The 13,862-nt window shown below is 35.9% G+C and overlaps 1 long non-coding RNA gene across 1 annotated transcript in view; it reads right to left on the minus strand.

The window, feature by feature from the left end:
• Positions 1-5,004: 5,004 nt before the first annotated feature.
• The window catches only part of LOC133265515 (uncharacterized), a 38,945-nt gene continuing 30,087 nt past the window's right edge, over positions 5,005-13,862 (minus strand). Inside the window, exons 5-7 of the long non-coding RNA XR_009741986.1 lie at positions 11,248-11,286; positions 5,535-5,620; positions 5,005-5,434 (exon numbers count right to left, since the gene is read on the minus strand). This is a non-coding gene — a long non-coding RNA (uncharacterized LOC133265515). The remainder of the gene's footprint in view (positions 5,435-5,534; positions 5,621-11,247; positions 11,287-13,862) is intronic.

A 13,862-nucleotide genomic window follows, 5' to 3' on the forward strand; every position in this document is an offset into this window, starting at 1 on the left:
TTGAATTCATGTAAGCTTCTCGTGCACACAAAGTCCTCTGGAACTTCAGCAGATCTGTTACTGTTGCATGAAGAACCTCCTTTAGGTTCTGACTCTTAGTTCAACAGCCCCTAGTTCTTCTGTACAACGTTATCTCTGCTACGTCTTCTCTCTTCCAGGCTAGAAGAAAAAAATACCAGCAGCCCTATTCAGTCTTCTTCATAGAAATGTTATTGTATATCATGGTTGATTAATACCCCTTCCATGACCCTTTTCCAGTTCTAATAGATCATTGCACATTATTCCAGATGTGGAAAAATCACGTATTTATACAATGGTGCAATGATGTTTACTATTTTGTTCTCTATTATTAACAGCTTCTAATGTTGGATTTACCTTTTTTTGACTGCTACTAATCTGATGTTTTCCTGGAGTTCTGTCATGACCAGAGTCTTGCACTAGAGCACTAATAGGCTGCTCAGAGCCCATCATTTCATATAGCATATATAAGCATTGCTATATACTCATCCACAATGACTTTTATCTGCTGTATTATATTTTAAGTGTATTCTAGCAAGGTACCTTGCAATGCTAGCAAGATTGAATTGGAACTGTTTCTTATGTGATTTGAGAATTTTAATTCTCTTTACAAGTTACAGTAAGAAAATTCAACAAGCAGAAAGGGTTAATCAGAGCTTAGGGTATGTTTCAAAGACTATAATTTACTATACTGGCATTAACTATTGATCAGACTATAAGGTGACTGATTTTGAAGGGAAACTCTCTTATCCCATTAGTAGTTTCCTTGTAATTAATAGTGAAACCAGTTGAAGTTTATACCCTTCAAAAAGAAATGGGAATCCTTGGAACATACTGTTCTGGTTTATCACACATACAGAAAAATCTACACTCAAGAATTGTATCTAATTATCAACAGCTAGGATAACTTATAATCTAAAATTGTCCAGGAACATGCACATATACACCTACTTTTGCTATACCAGCAGAGGGGAAAAACAGCCTTTGTATTATAGTATAACAACAGTACACAGAGTGACAAAACAGAATACAATTACTTTGTTTTATAAGGACACTTTGTGATGGCTGTCAGTATCTTCAACAACTCCAAAGCTCAACAGATTGTATTTCATTCTATGAAGTGAAATAATCAGCAGTGTAAGCAGAAGTCACTCTTTTGTTCTAACCATTTTCCTGTTTGAGTTATTGAGGTTATTTAACAGTCAATTTACTTTGTTTCAGATAATTAATACTATGCACAAGATTTTGTTTGATCACCAAACACGTTGAGCAACTTTTCTCCTATCCATTAAAGACCTTATTCAGCATGCTAAAGAGTGAAAGCCTCATTTTAATGAGACATTGCCAGTCATCATTTCCCAAATACTGACTGCAAAAAAGTAACTCAAGGATACAACACTGTATGCTACAGCCAGAAATGTATCCAACGATGCATTTAGTACAAAATAAATAACAAAAGATGATGCTAAACTTTCCTCTCTTCACGGTACTGCAGAAGTCCTCTGGTAATCAGTGATATTTATATTATGCTGCCAGTTCTAATTTATAGTTCAGTGATGCTCTAAGAAAACTGATAAAGGAAAAGGGCCTGCAGCCATGTGGAACATAGTACAGAACAGCTGATCTGCAGAGCTAGATACTTTGAAATTTCATGCCAAGGAAAGATATTACATTCATTAGGACCAAGGAGCAGGAAATTTCAGTTCCAAAGCAACAATTTGCATTTCCCTCCCCTGGACAGACTGCCTAAGGAACAATCCTCTTTATTAAAGGAGATAAAGGAGCTGCGATTGTGACATACTTTAAAATAAACGTCGGTACCTTGGATCTTTAGGAAGAGCAAGACAGGGATGTGGGCATTTATTTATCTTTGCTTACACTTGTACATAACTAAAAATCTGTCCTAGAAACAGCTGGTCTGTCTTTAAAGAAAATCTGAATTCCTTAGGCCAATAGCACAGAAAAGTGTTCAGAATTTGTCTAAAAAAAAATTAAAAACTATATAAAACCACTAAAAATAAGGGGGCAAGTTCTTAACATCCATAAATAAAATCTAATATAGGTTTTATAGACTATTTTTTCTACCTAATAACCTATCAAAAAGAAAAAATGCTTCAAGGTCTACTTAATTTCCCATGCATTAGCATCTCCACATTATTCAACTGCTGTAAGATTTCTGTGGCCAAGGATGATAGGAATTTAAAGTTACAAGTGTAATTGATAGCCAGTTCTTTGGTCAGTGTATGTTATAGCTACACATAGATTAGAACATAGATTGAAATAGCTGCCTCACTCTGGTCACAGAAACTGGAACAGGGACAATTTAACCTGCTTCATGCTCCTGTGGCCACATTGTTCCAGTATCCAAAAGGGGTGACTGAAACATGTTGTTGCCATATTGTGACCTAAATATTTCTCTTTTATACCATGTTATTTGGCTAAATATAGTTAAAGACTTATAAGCACGTATCTTTCTGCCGTAAAATTTAAGGGTTCTTTCCATAGTTCCTCTTTCTTGAAGTGACCTAGATTTTGCTATATTCCTGTAATTTAAATCTGACATTTCAGCTGTTGCTGTGAGTACAGTTTATCCTGTTTTGTCTTTAGGTAGCATGGAGGTTTCCATGTTATGGATGCACTCAGCAAGCTTTTGGTTTTGCTTAAGTAAAACATTGTGTAGAACGTCATTTTAACAACTTAATCAATTTGAGTTATTAAATTAGGACTTTCACTTCTGTGAAAGTTTACATTTCTAATCGATCTCTCCTGGTCAGGTAAAAAGTAAGAAGACAACTCAATGGCTTTTTTTTTCCCCATAGGTTTGTATTTGCTTCTCTCAGATTTCAGAAACAACTCATGACAATCCTCCCACATCTGTTTCATCAGCTGATTAAAATATAGATCGCCTACAAGGTAACACATTTTTGGATGATGGGCGTTGCTCTAACCAACTCATTATTAAGAGAACAACTTTATGCACCATCAGCAACTTGGCAGGGTAAACAACATGAAACAGTTCTTTTAAATAGGACTCGATATTTTGTTTACAAGAGCTTTCATTTACGGGAAGGTTTTATGGCTTTTGTAACCCATTTAAGCACAAATATTTTCATTACCTTTTAAAACCTTTTTGCAGTAAAGACTGTTAATTTAGCACAAGAAATAATTTGGACAGGAGCCTTAACATGAAGCAATGAATATTTGAGTTTCTGGTTGTATGTGTTGTACGATTTGTGGTGTGTACTGGAATACAATGGAGGGCCACAAGACACCCGACAAGCTCTTCAAAAAGTGAGATTCTTCTGCTGATAGGGACGGAGGGTGCTGTTCGCTTAGTTTTGTAACTCCTTTTTATTGATACTTTAAGTTGGGAAAAGTCCAAATTGAAACATTTCAATTAAATGTATATTTTAATTTTAATTTCACAATGAGAAAGACTATTTTAAAACCACAACTGCTGGGCTTGCTTGAGGAGGGCATTTTTATTTTGACCCAGTTCCACTAACTGCCTATTTTCAGCCTTGCTTTACTCATGCCCACTGGAAATATAGCAGCTGGTCAATCAATCCTCTACCTGAAATAGAATACAAGAATTAATTGTACTAAAGTAAAGCTAATCCTATTCCATGCTGCTACTAAAACCAGTAAATGCTCCGAGCCATTAAAACTTACCTGGTATTAGAAATGGGCTTTAGGAAGCACAAACGTTCATCTTGCAACTCTTTTTTACTTCAGTCTTTCCCCCTTATTTATGTACAGTCTGTGAAAATGAAAGTTGAAAGAGGAATGATTAATGATCAGTGCCTCAGCAAAGTGCATCAGCCAAGTGAACATAGCATTCCTGAGAGAACAAGCAGGGGCTCAGTCATCCTGTGCCATCAGCTACCTGAGTTGCTCTCACTTCTAATTCTCTGAGAGGAGTACCAGCTTCAGAATGGGAAACACCATATCAGACTATCAAACTTCTTTGATTATAACAACATTTGAGGAGTTGAGTAGGTGCGTGGTAGGGTAGCATACAACTCACCATGTTGGTAACTATTGTAACTCTGACTCAGACTGCATTTTATAGTTTTAACCTCTCAATACAATTACTCTTTTCTCAAGTTCTGTGTCAGAGATCAAAGAGGCCATGCAAAATAGTGAAAATTTTAATTCTGTCAAGGCAACTCCCCATATACCTTCCCCTAGACAGCCACATTCATGTTTGCAAATTACGTTTTCAAACAACTTATCATGATATCAGTGATTAGTCTTTTATTATGAATAATGTTATACTTTGCCCCCTTCTCCAAGGCGGGTCTTTCTACACATGTATTCTATATAAGGCTATGGAGTAAGAGCAAAGTCCATTAAGCAGTGAGAGATTAAAGAGTCTTTGCTTTCACTGTCTTCTGTTCCCTCATTTAAAGAAGCTTAACAAATTAGTTTCTTATCATCTCTAGATACTGGTTATCCTCAGCAAGTAGCACTGCGAAGAGGTTCCCTGTTGGAATACTGACGATTTACATATGTATATGAGTTTACATATGCACAATACCAAGAACCTACGCTGTTCTTTCAATCTACATTAGCTGGTGCTTTTATGTTTATATCAGATTATTTACTTTTTCCTCAAACATTTTTCCATTTTACAGAGATGCATTTAAACATTACCAGATTTTGTTTTCTACAGTAACTTATTCACACATAGGTTCAGCATTTCTGCTATATGGTTCACACATAATCGTTCTCTCACAACTATTTTTATTTTTGCATTACTATATTTGTCAATAAAAGTCTTTACTTGCGTAACTTGTCAGGTATACACATACTAAAAAGCAAGCATACCTACACATACACATTAAAACAAACCTATGCATGATATGTAATACTGCCACAAGTTCAAGGAATGTTCTTTAACATTCAATTTCTTTTCTCCTGTAACAATGGCACAATATACACCCTTCCTACAAACTTCTCAGAAAGTAACAACTGCTGGAGTGTATGGTGTGAAACAGCAGTTCTGTTCTGCCTGAAGTGCATTTTCAGGATTCAGAAAGACAGAACGTTTTGGTCTCAATTTATCTGTTACACAGGCAATTTATTAACCAAGTGTTATGCTACTCCTGTTGCACAAAAAGCTAGGTTGTTAGGCTCTTGTTCTCCCAGTACTGGCATACTGAACAGCACTGAAAAAAGTGACTAAGTATCCAAAGGTATGTGTATGGCACTAACCTTCAGGCAGCTAAAGTGACCAGCAATGTTCTCACTTGTATTTAGTCACTTTGGTCAGTGATCTACATGAACTGACACCAGTATTCTGGAGTATTTGTCAATGTGGCCACTTTCCTATTTCCTACTGCTGCTAGATCAGGGAACAAGTGAGAATCTTAAGTCATGAACAGGTTCAGGCTTTCAGCCATATTAAAAGAGGCTTAAAAAACTTACGAGTGTTTTAAGACTATTCTGGTTTCATAAAATCTTAAAGGCAACATTAAATATTTTGTAATGCTTGTAATGAGAGCAGTCCTTACTTGAAAGGCTATTGAAGGTAATCAACTTGAGAAATTTTAACTTCCTTGCAAGAGAGAGATTGTTCTTCCATGCTCACCTGTACCCTCTGAAAACCAAGATTCATTGTTTTAAGAGAAGAATACTGGATTTTTTTTTTCCTAAAGTGAAACCTGAAGGGTAAATAAGAGATGGCAACTTTGTCACTAGGTGTTTGTGTGCATGGTCTATGCCATACCTGGCTTAGCTCATTTATCAGCTATTCTTACCAGCCGTTAAAGCTTCTGGTAAAATTCTCACAACAACAAAAACAACCACCTTAACTGTACCAGAAAAGATGTGTCCCCCCCTCCCTTCCTAGCAGCACAACTTCTGCGTCTCCAAGGAAGATTATCCACAAAACAGAATGAAAGCATTTTATACCAAAGACCACATGTCTAAAATAAACTCAGTATAGTAGAACGAAGTATGTGCTTTGCAGACAGTGAGAGTGAAGAGAAAATACCTCCCCCACAAGCCTCTAATTCACAAACTACTAATTCTGTGGTCAGTGCAATTTAGACTATCACTTCCAGAACTCTTGACATAATAATTGCCTTGTTTTAATTGCAAGTCAGCTGATAACCCAACTGACCAGTCAGAAGCACACGGAAGAAACTTCTACCTGTGGCCAAAGTAGAAGGTAATCATCAGAAGCCTTTCATAAATGATCCATCAGCCCCCTATTTGTCCACCTATGAATGCTTTTTCAGAGACATGGCTGGTCTGTGAGCATCCAGTTTGTAGTTTTATGAACTGGGAAGAGTACTGGAAAATCATCAGCTATCAATAGGAAGTTTTCCTAATGACAGGGACAGAAGAAAGAATATTCTTTCAGCAGGCGTTATTAGTTCAAACTAGTTCTGCAGGAAGTTTCATGCGGCAAAGATCTAGAAGAATGCTAATGTGCAATCATTGAACAGAATAGAAGCCAAAACTTGATATAAAGCATGTAATGAATAAAGCTATACAATCAGCTTCTATACACCCACAATGTATCTAAATTTATAAACAGTACAGGCCATTGGATAAAATTTAAATGCATTTCCCATCGTTGAAGCGTACTACCCAATCTGCTCTAACACAGGACCATATTGGGATTGAGTAGACCATTCTGTTTGTTAGAAATGTGACCAGAATGTGCTGGTATTTATATCTCACAAAAGCTGTTCAGTAAACACAGCACAAAGACCTCTGATTTCACAAAATGCATAAACATGTGCGAAGAATTTCAGTCTAGGATTTCGGACATATGAAAGCTCTCTCTGTCAAATGAGCTTAACTACCATTCCCTCATCCCAGTGAACTAAACATCTTAGAGAAACTGTCACAGGTAAGAATTTCTAAGGATAAACCCTGAATTTGCCTATAATATAAACTTTAAGGGAAAATGCAATATAGCTTCTTAGAGTTAAGAGTTTGAGGTGTTTTTCCCCAACTAATCAGAGTCTTGAGAGACAAAGTTTTAAGGATGCAAGACTTGTCTCTGTTCCAGTTACATTTCTGTGAGGACTCACATATGATGGTGTATTTTTTATGGATATGACAGCTGAAGCCTGTAAGAATGACCGTTACAATTTAACTCGTATTGTAAAGATGCATTGTCAGTCTAAAAAAAAAAGTGAAGGAACTACAAAGCATCATGATTATCTTTGTTGCATATAATTGCAAAACCTGCTTCTCAAAGCCACACAAACTGAACAGGCAATAAACCAATACACCAACAGAATAGAAGCATGTCAGGGTCATAACTTCTGCTTCGACAAGCAAAGAAATCCAAGTTAGCCTCTGTGAGGCTGAAAAGGAATGAGGCATACTTTATTTCTTTCCTTGTTTCATCAACAGTAGGAGGAGAAAGGACCATGAGAGGTCATTCCATACAGAGCTATGCCTAAGTGCTTCTTAATGTTTTTTGGTCCCTCTCTAGCAGCAGCAAAACCTTTGCAGACAATATATTCCAAAGCTTAACTGTTGTCATCAGATTATTTTCCTCATATTTAGCTGGAATTTCCCTTGCTGACACTTGAAATTGTTATTTCTAGAACTGTTTGTGGTGAACGGAGAGAAAAACTCAACTTCATTTCACAGGTTAAAGAATGTAAGATAACAAAGTTAATATCTAAGAAATATCCACTTTAATAAAACTATACCAAATCAGAACAGACTCTCTCTAGTAATACCTGAAAGAGTACCAAAAGCAGAAACCAACTACCTCGGTAGACAAACCAAACACATTCACTTAGAATTAGTCAGGGGTTGCAAAACTGCTCAGAAGAATCCCGAAATCCCTACACTTAGCCTGGAAGCTGTTTGGCTTTGCCCAAGAAGCTACACACTGCCTCAGGCCAGACAGGATGTTTGAGAACTGATTGCACTGGGATAGATTCTGTGGTTCCATGTGATGTTACCTTTCTGCTGGGAGTGACCTACAAGGGACTGTTAAACCAGGAACTATCATATTTTGTTACAAAAACACAGCAAGAGCCCCAACACAGCATTAGAGTGCTTTATTCCAACTTGCTGTCTTCAAAATGGGAAAAAGGATGGCATTTAATTTCAGATTTGAGATTCAAAACCTTTATATGCAAAATAAAGGTCAGCATGATGCCACAATTACTTTCACAAGAATTTAGAACTTTTTTGCAGAATGCAGAGTTCATTGCCTCCAAAAATTGTATGTGCTAACAGAGTCTTACACAGTAACTCAAACCTAGAGCATCACTGCAATTATGATATTCCTTACTTCTTTCACTGAGATCAGTTTTGTATTCATAGAAGTTACATGGTTCTGGGATTCTTAAAATACAATCAAAATGTGAAAACAAATCTTGCATTTGCAGGAGCTTTGTCACTATTAATTGGGCCAATGACTGGGCAAAATACAATGCAAAGGAAAAATAAGTGACCTGACAAAAATTACCTGAAAGATATTTATGTAGAAAATTCACAAAATGAAGTAGTATCACATCTAAGTGATCTGGCTGATTTTAGTAAAATATTCGTATATAGCTTAGTTTCATGATTCTGATGTTTATAGTCTGATAACAGTAGAACAATAGAATGGACCATGCTATGTAACTTTAATTGTAGACTAGAGCAGAATTGTAAGTATACCGGAATTACCTTACCCCAAAGCACTGGGGAAGATAAGTGACGAGGCAATTTTACTGTGACTCAAACAGTTTTGATTTGTAACCTTTCTGGTGTTTTGAATGGACGGCAATACCCATTGATCTTGTGCAAGCATTTTACAGAGGAAATTATGGGTATAAATCAGGAAGAAGGAGCTTTGTAGGGTGGAGTTAAGCTTCAAAGACAGTGAAATAAAGAATAGTCATCACCACATCTAACAGCTGTCCTTCTATTGTAATTAAATAGGACATTAATTTCCAAGTGTTATGACATTTAATCATCTATACAAAAATAATAATAGTAATAAGAATGATAAGCATCAAAGTTATTCTGAGAGCAAGCCAAGATCACATGCCCAATGTTTCTAAAAGCTGTTATAGACGAGCTCTTCTAGTCCGTAAGTACTGTCCAAAATATTTTCTCTGAATATATCCTGAGATATATTTCTTTCTTTAAAGAGAAATGTCTTTCTTTAAAGAGAAACTGTACAAAGAAACCGATAGTTTCTATTCATTACACGAAACAATGACCATACTTTGCCATTGCATTGCAGCTGTGTATCCTCATAAAGATGTGAAATAATTTTCTTTCTTTTCAGTCAGTACACATTCATGGAAAACTCTTGGTTTGTACCATATTACAGGTGGCAGACTAAGGGAAAGGGTGTTAAGTGATTCATCACAAAGCATAATGTTTTAGCTGCAGACCCAGAATAAGAATCTTAGCTTCTATTGTCTGATTTTTACACCATTTTCCTTTCTTACATGAGGAACTGGATTAGATATATATGTTCCTTTCTTTCTTCAGTAATTCATATGGATTAGATATATATGTTCCTTCTTCTTCAGTTCCTTTTTTATTTTAGCACTACTTTTTCAGTAGTGCTAAAATAAACTGTCCTTCAATAAATGGGTGTTTTAAATCCTATTCCCCAGACTTTTGGAGTAAAACACTAAACCAATAAAAAGATGTCAGAAATGTAAATTAATGCATTTTATCAGTTTTGACATAATTCATGTACTAGAAAGCAAAAAAAAAAAGTGCATGTTTTGAAAGAACTTGGAGTGGAAAAGAAAGGATAAGTTGATGGACCTCAGCAGCTCCTGCTGCAGGCTTTGTATCTGCTTTTCAGTGGCTTTCTGGGCAGTCAGCACTGACACCATGCTGGAACCTATGTGTGGCTCATAGAAAAGGGTCAGCACAGTCCACATGAGAGCCACACTTAAACCCTGTCCACATGCTGTGGCTATACTGTTTGTTATGAGTTAAGATGACAGGATGATATATTTTTAACTTGCGCATTTTCAATCCCTTGCAGCATATGTAATAGGCAGTTATTTAAAGCATATTTCTTTTGTTTTGAGGTTTTGTGTGTTTGGTTTTTAGTGAGCCACCTCCTAACAAGGGCAAAAACCACCAGCGATATCCTTATTACTGGTTAGTAAATCCTTCTTAGACCATTATGAAAAGTTCTTGGAAAAGAAAAGTACCCGTTATGTTCCAACCGTATTTCATAGAGATTTAAGTAGTAGAGAAGAACTGTTAGAAGAAACCATTATGTGTATTTTATGTTTGAATGTAGAGCTATAATATAAGCTAATGTCTGAACTCCAGGAGCCACCTTGCCATAGGAAAAACTCACTTGGAATAACAAACAAGGAGTGTAGTCACAAAGAGCTGCTAGTATCTCCCAGCTTGGTCCATGTAATCAACCAAAAATGCTTCTACATATTCTGCATACATGTCCATCACTCCCTTTTATATACTTGAAACATCAACTAGCTCAGCAGCTGGCAATTAGACAAGAAATAGTGACTAGGAGGAAAAAGATGCTTTCTCAAAAAAATAAAAAGGCCTTTTTCAATTATTTTAGAGAACAGGCACTCAGTTAACCTCCCTTTCATATATTCTTGCTAAATTGTGCCAGTAAGAAATTTTCTAGTGAACGTGGTGTTATCTTCAAGACTACTAATTTGGCAAAACAATTACTTCCAACTGCTTCCTAACAATCTGCAATTAATTATTTTTTCTTGTATTCTTATGCGCACAACAGCCCAACGATAGACTTACCAGCATGAGCATTTTTACTGATGTGATGCACTGTTTCCCACACTTTGCAGTGGTGTTATATTTGTTATTTAGAACAACCTCAGGTTGTTCCTGGAACTGTGCCTATAGAAACTACTGCTGTAATGTGTTTATATGATATATAATTATAGGCATGCTGTAACCTGTCCATTGCCACTGCAGAGCAAGTTGCAGTATCAGAAACGTAAACCAGTCCCTGGATTAACTTCAGTCTGCTCTATTCCCTTTCTTCAGGAGCTAATGTCAAAGAAATTAAATGAACACAGATTACATTCTTAAGGTTTAGTAGAAAAGATGGCAATTATTTAATATTCCAAGCCAGTAATATTACATTCAAAACTACTGAATACTCCCTAATGCAACATGAATTCCAAGCCACTACATCCAAAGATTAGGCCCCTTAATTAATGCCAGGCATCTGCATTTGAAAATACTTGCCAAGAAACCACAAACAAGATGTAGAAAGATGGTACTCACCTACCAGTGGAGTGAGTCATGGTATTCAAGCAGTTGAGCCTATGCACACAAATATGAGTAGTAAAATCCAGTTATAATCCTAGCAAACAACAGATTATTATAGGCTTTAAGTATTTTTAAATCACTGTAATACTTATAAATACATTTTATTCCCTATATTAAATGTCTTTCTTACATGATGTCTGAGACAGATTTATAAAACCTTGCTTTAATAATACCTAATTAACTAATGTTATTGTATAACCTGTTGCTATATATATACACACCATAACACCACAGTTAAAAAGTAGTTCTGATTGTATTTTTGTGTGTGCATCTACATTCACAAATGAGTCAAGCCATAATATGAAGTGTAGGAGCCACTGCATTCAAAGCGGAGTGATGAGCAGGGTAGATCTGGTGTTACAGTTTGCCATTTTATTTTTGTTTTACAAATTTGAATTTGGATCAGATCCAAACCCAAGAGATTAATTTTGCAATTATGAAATGGATGTGGTCAAAAACACAAGAACAGCTGGTCTCACTACAGTGAGTTACAGATGGGAGAAACCTTGCATTAGCAATCTTACAGAATTTGGTAGAAAAATTGCACCATCTGCCTTACCAATTCACTGAGTGCATTCCTGCAGATGTGAGGCAAACAACTTCTACTCTCTTGTATCTGGAAATTTCTGGTTTGTTACTCTAGTAATATTTTGTGCGTGTGAATTAAATATGATTTTTTGATTTAGAGTTGCCCCACACTTATAATCAAGTGCAAGAAATAATTATACAATATTTTAATATGGAGTTCTCATTGTGTTTTCTGGGACATAGAATATTATTACATCATGACATTATTAAAGAGTATACAGTAAGTCAGTGCAAGCTGGTATCTTGTACTGACTGATAAAGTGGAAAAAGGAGAAAGTAAAGAAATACACTGAAAAAGTACCTTACTGGGGTAACACTATCATAAGGGAATTACAAGACATGTTTGACATTTATTGTTGCACAGCAAAATTCCAGAAGAATTGCACAATAGTACCTCAATATTTTGCTCGTATAGCTCCAGCTCTTCCTCCCAGACTGAATGCGAGTTGTTATATAATACACAAAGCCAAAAGATGTTTTTAGTCAGAAAAATAACTCCATCTTATAAATAATTTTTAAGAATTACATTTTCATACAACTGCATGGTTTTCTTTTTGCATTTTAATATTAATGCGATTTGAACCAATATAGGAAGTACAATGCATATAATTCCAGTAGAGAATGTTACTTAATTACATACATAACAAATTACCTCCTAATGACGTTCATTTCTGTTTACAAACATGGATATTACTGTGTATTTAATACATTTAGGTTTATTCTAAACATTAGTAACACCTCAATATGTAAGGTATTATAAGCCATTTCTACCCAACACCCTCTCCCCCCATTTGAGTATGGCAGTTGGTAAAGCATGATAGATCCATCATTATAATGGTAATACAGTGAAGATTCTTAGCTGATAGGAAAACGTGTGTATATGGGATCATCCTTTTTTCTCTCAAGTTCTGTCATGAATTTTAGGTTACTCAAGGTAAAACATCTATATCTTCTGCCTGTACTTCATTACAAAGAGCAGAATTCCATTTCAGCAAGTCCTAATAGTAAACTATCGCTTCTCACGTAACATGCTCTAGGCAAAGCTGATCCCAGCTCATCACAGTGGCTGAACTGGGTGACTTTTGATGTCCCCTTTTCTGTGATGTGTAAATATGTAAATATAAATGTATGTATGCTTAAATATGAATTTATAAAAGAGATTAGGCAAATTATTTTCTGGAATATTTCTTTCTCCTCATTACAATCTTCTGCAGCATGATCTTCTCACAGTTGTTTTCTGAGTGTTTTCCTGTCTGAGGGGGCACATTCTGAACCGAGTTGCATGACAGTAAATACTGAGCAACTGCCCTGAAGTGAATGGAATTACTCCCAACCAAAAAATGTAAGTGAAAAATTTGCCTGTTCTCCACTGTGGGGGGCAACTGAATTTTACCAATCAAGTGAAGACGCTTTCAAGCTGTATTTTATGCCATGAATACAAATGTCATGCTCTCCTGGTACATCCAGACTATTTAACAGTAAAACACGTTTGTTATATGTACTACAGGAACAAAGAAATACAAAAGCCCACCTCCAACGTTCTTACACACAAGTATCTCAGCACTGCTGAAGCTATCCTGACTGTAACCCTGCCCTTTGAACAGTTCTGCTGACATGCTCTGAGGGTTCATACAAACAGGGTTAGCAAGTGTTGGCCCTTTGTGTAAAGACATATTTAGATAGAAGGTCATTCAAGATAATGCTGCTTATGAAGACGACTGTTCATTTGAGTCAACCAATTGTATAATTATGTGTTACCCTTAAAGTGGAATTTTGGATGTTATTTTCTTTGATATCTTTGTGACTCATACTTCAGTTGAGCAAAGCAAGCTACAGTTTGCTAATGCAAGTGTGTACAAATTTGAAACTGGTTAGGTCGGGTGTGTCTGCTACAGAAACACACATTTTCCTTCAGTTTTCAATAAATGTTACTGGTGCAAAATTAATCTGGCTACATCTCAGTTGAATTTAAATATTTTATA

The sequence above is a fragment of the Pezoporus flaviventris genome, unplaced genomic scaffold, assembly GCF_033815535.1.
Source record: "Pezoporus flaviventris isolate CSIRO_AGI_PZ_B2104156 unplaced genomic scaffold, CSIRO_AGI_Pfla_v1 ptg000005l, whole genome shotgun sequence".
Classification (NCBI taxonomy): Eukaryota; Metazoa; Chordata; class Aves; order Psittaciformes; family Psittacidae; genus Pezoporus; species Pezoporus flaviventris.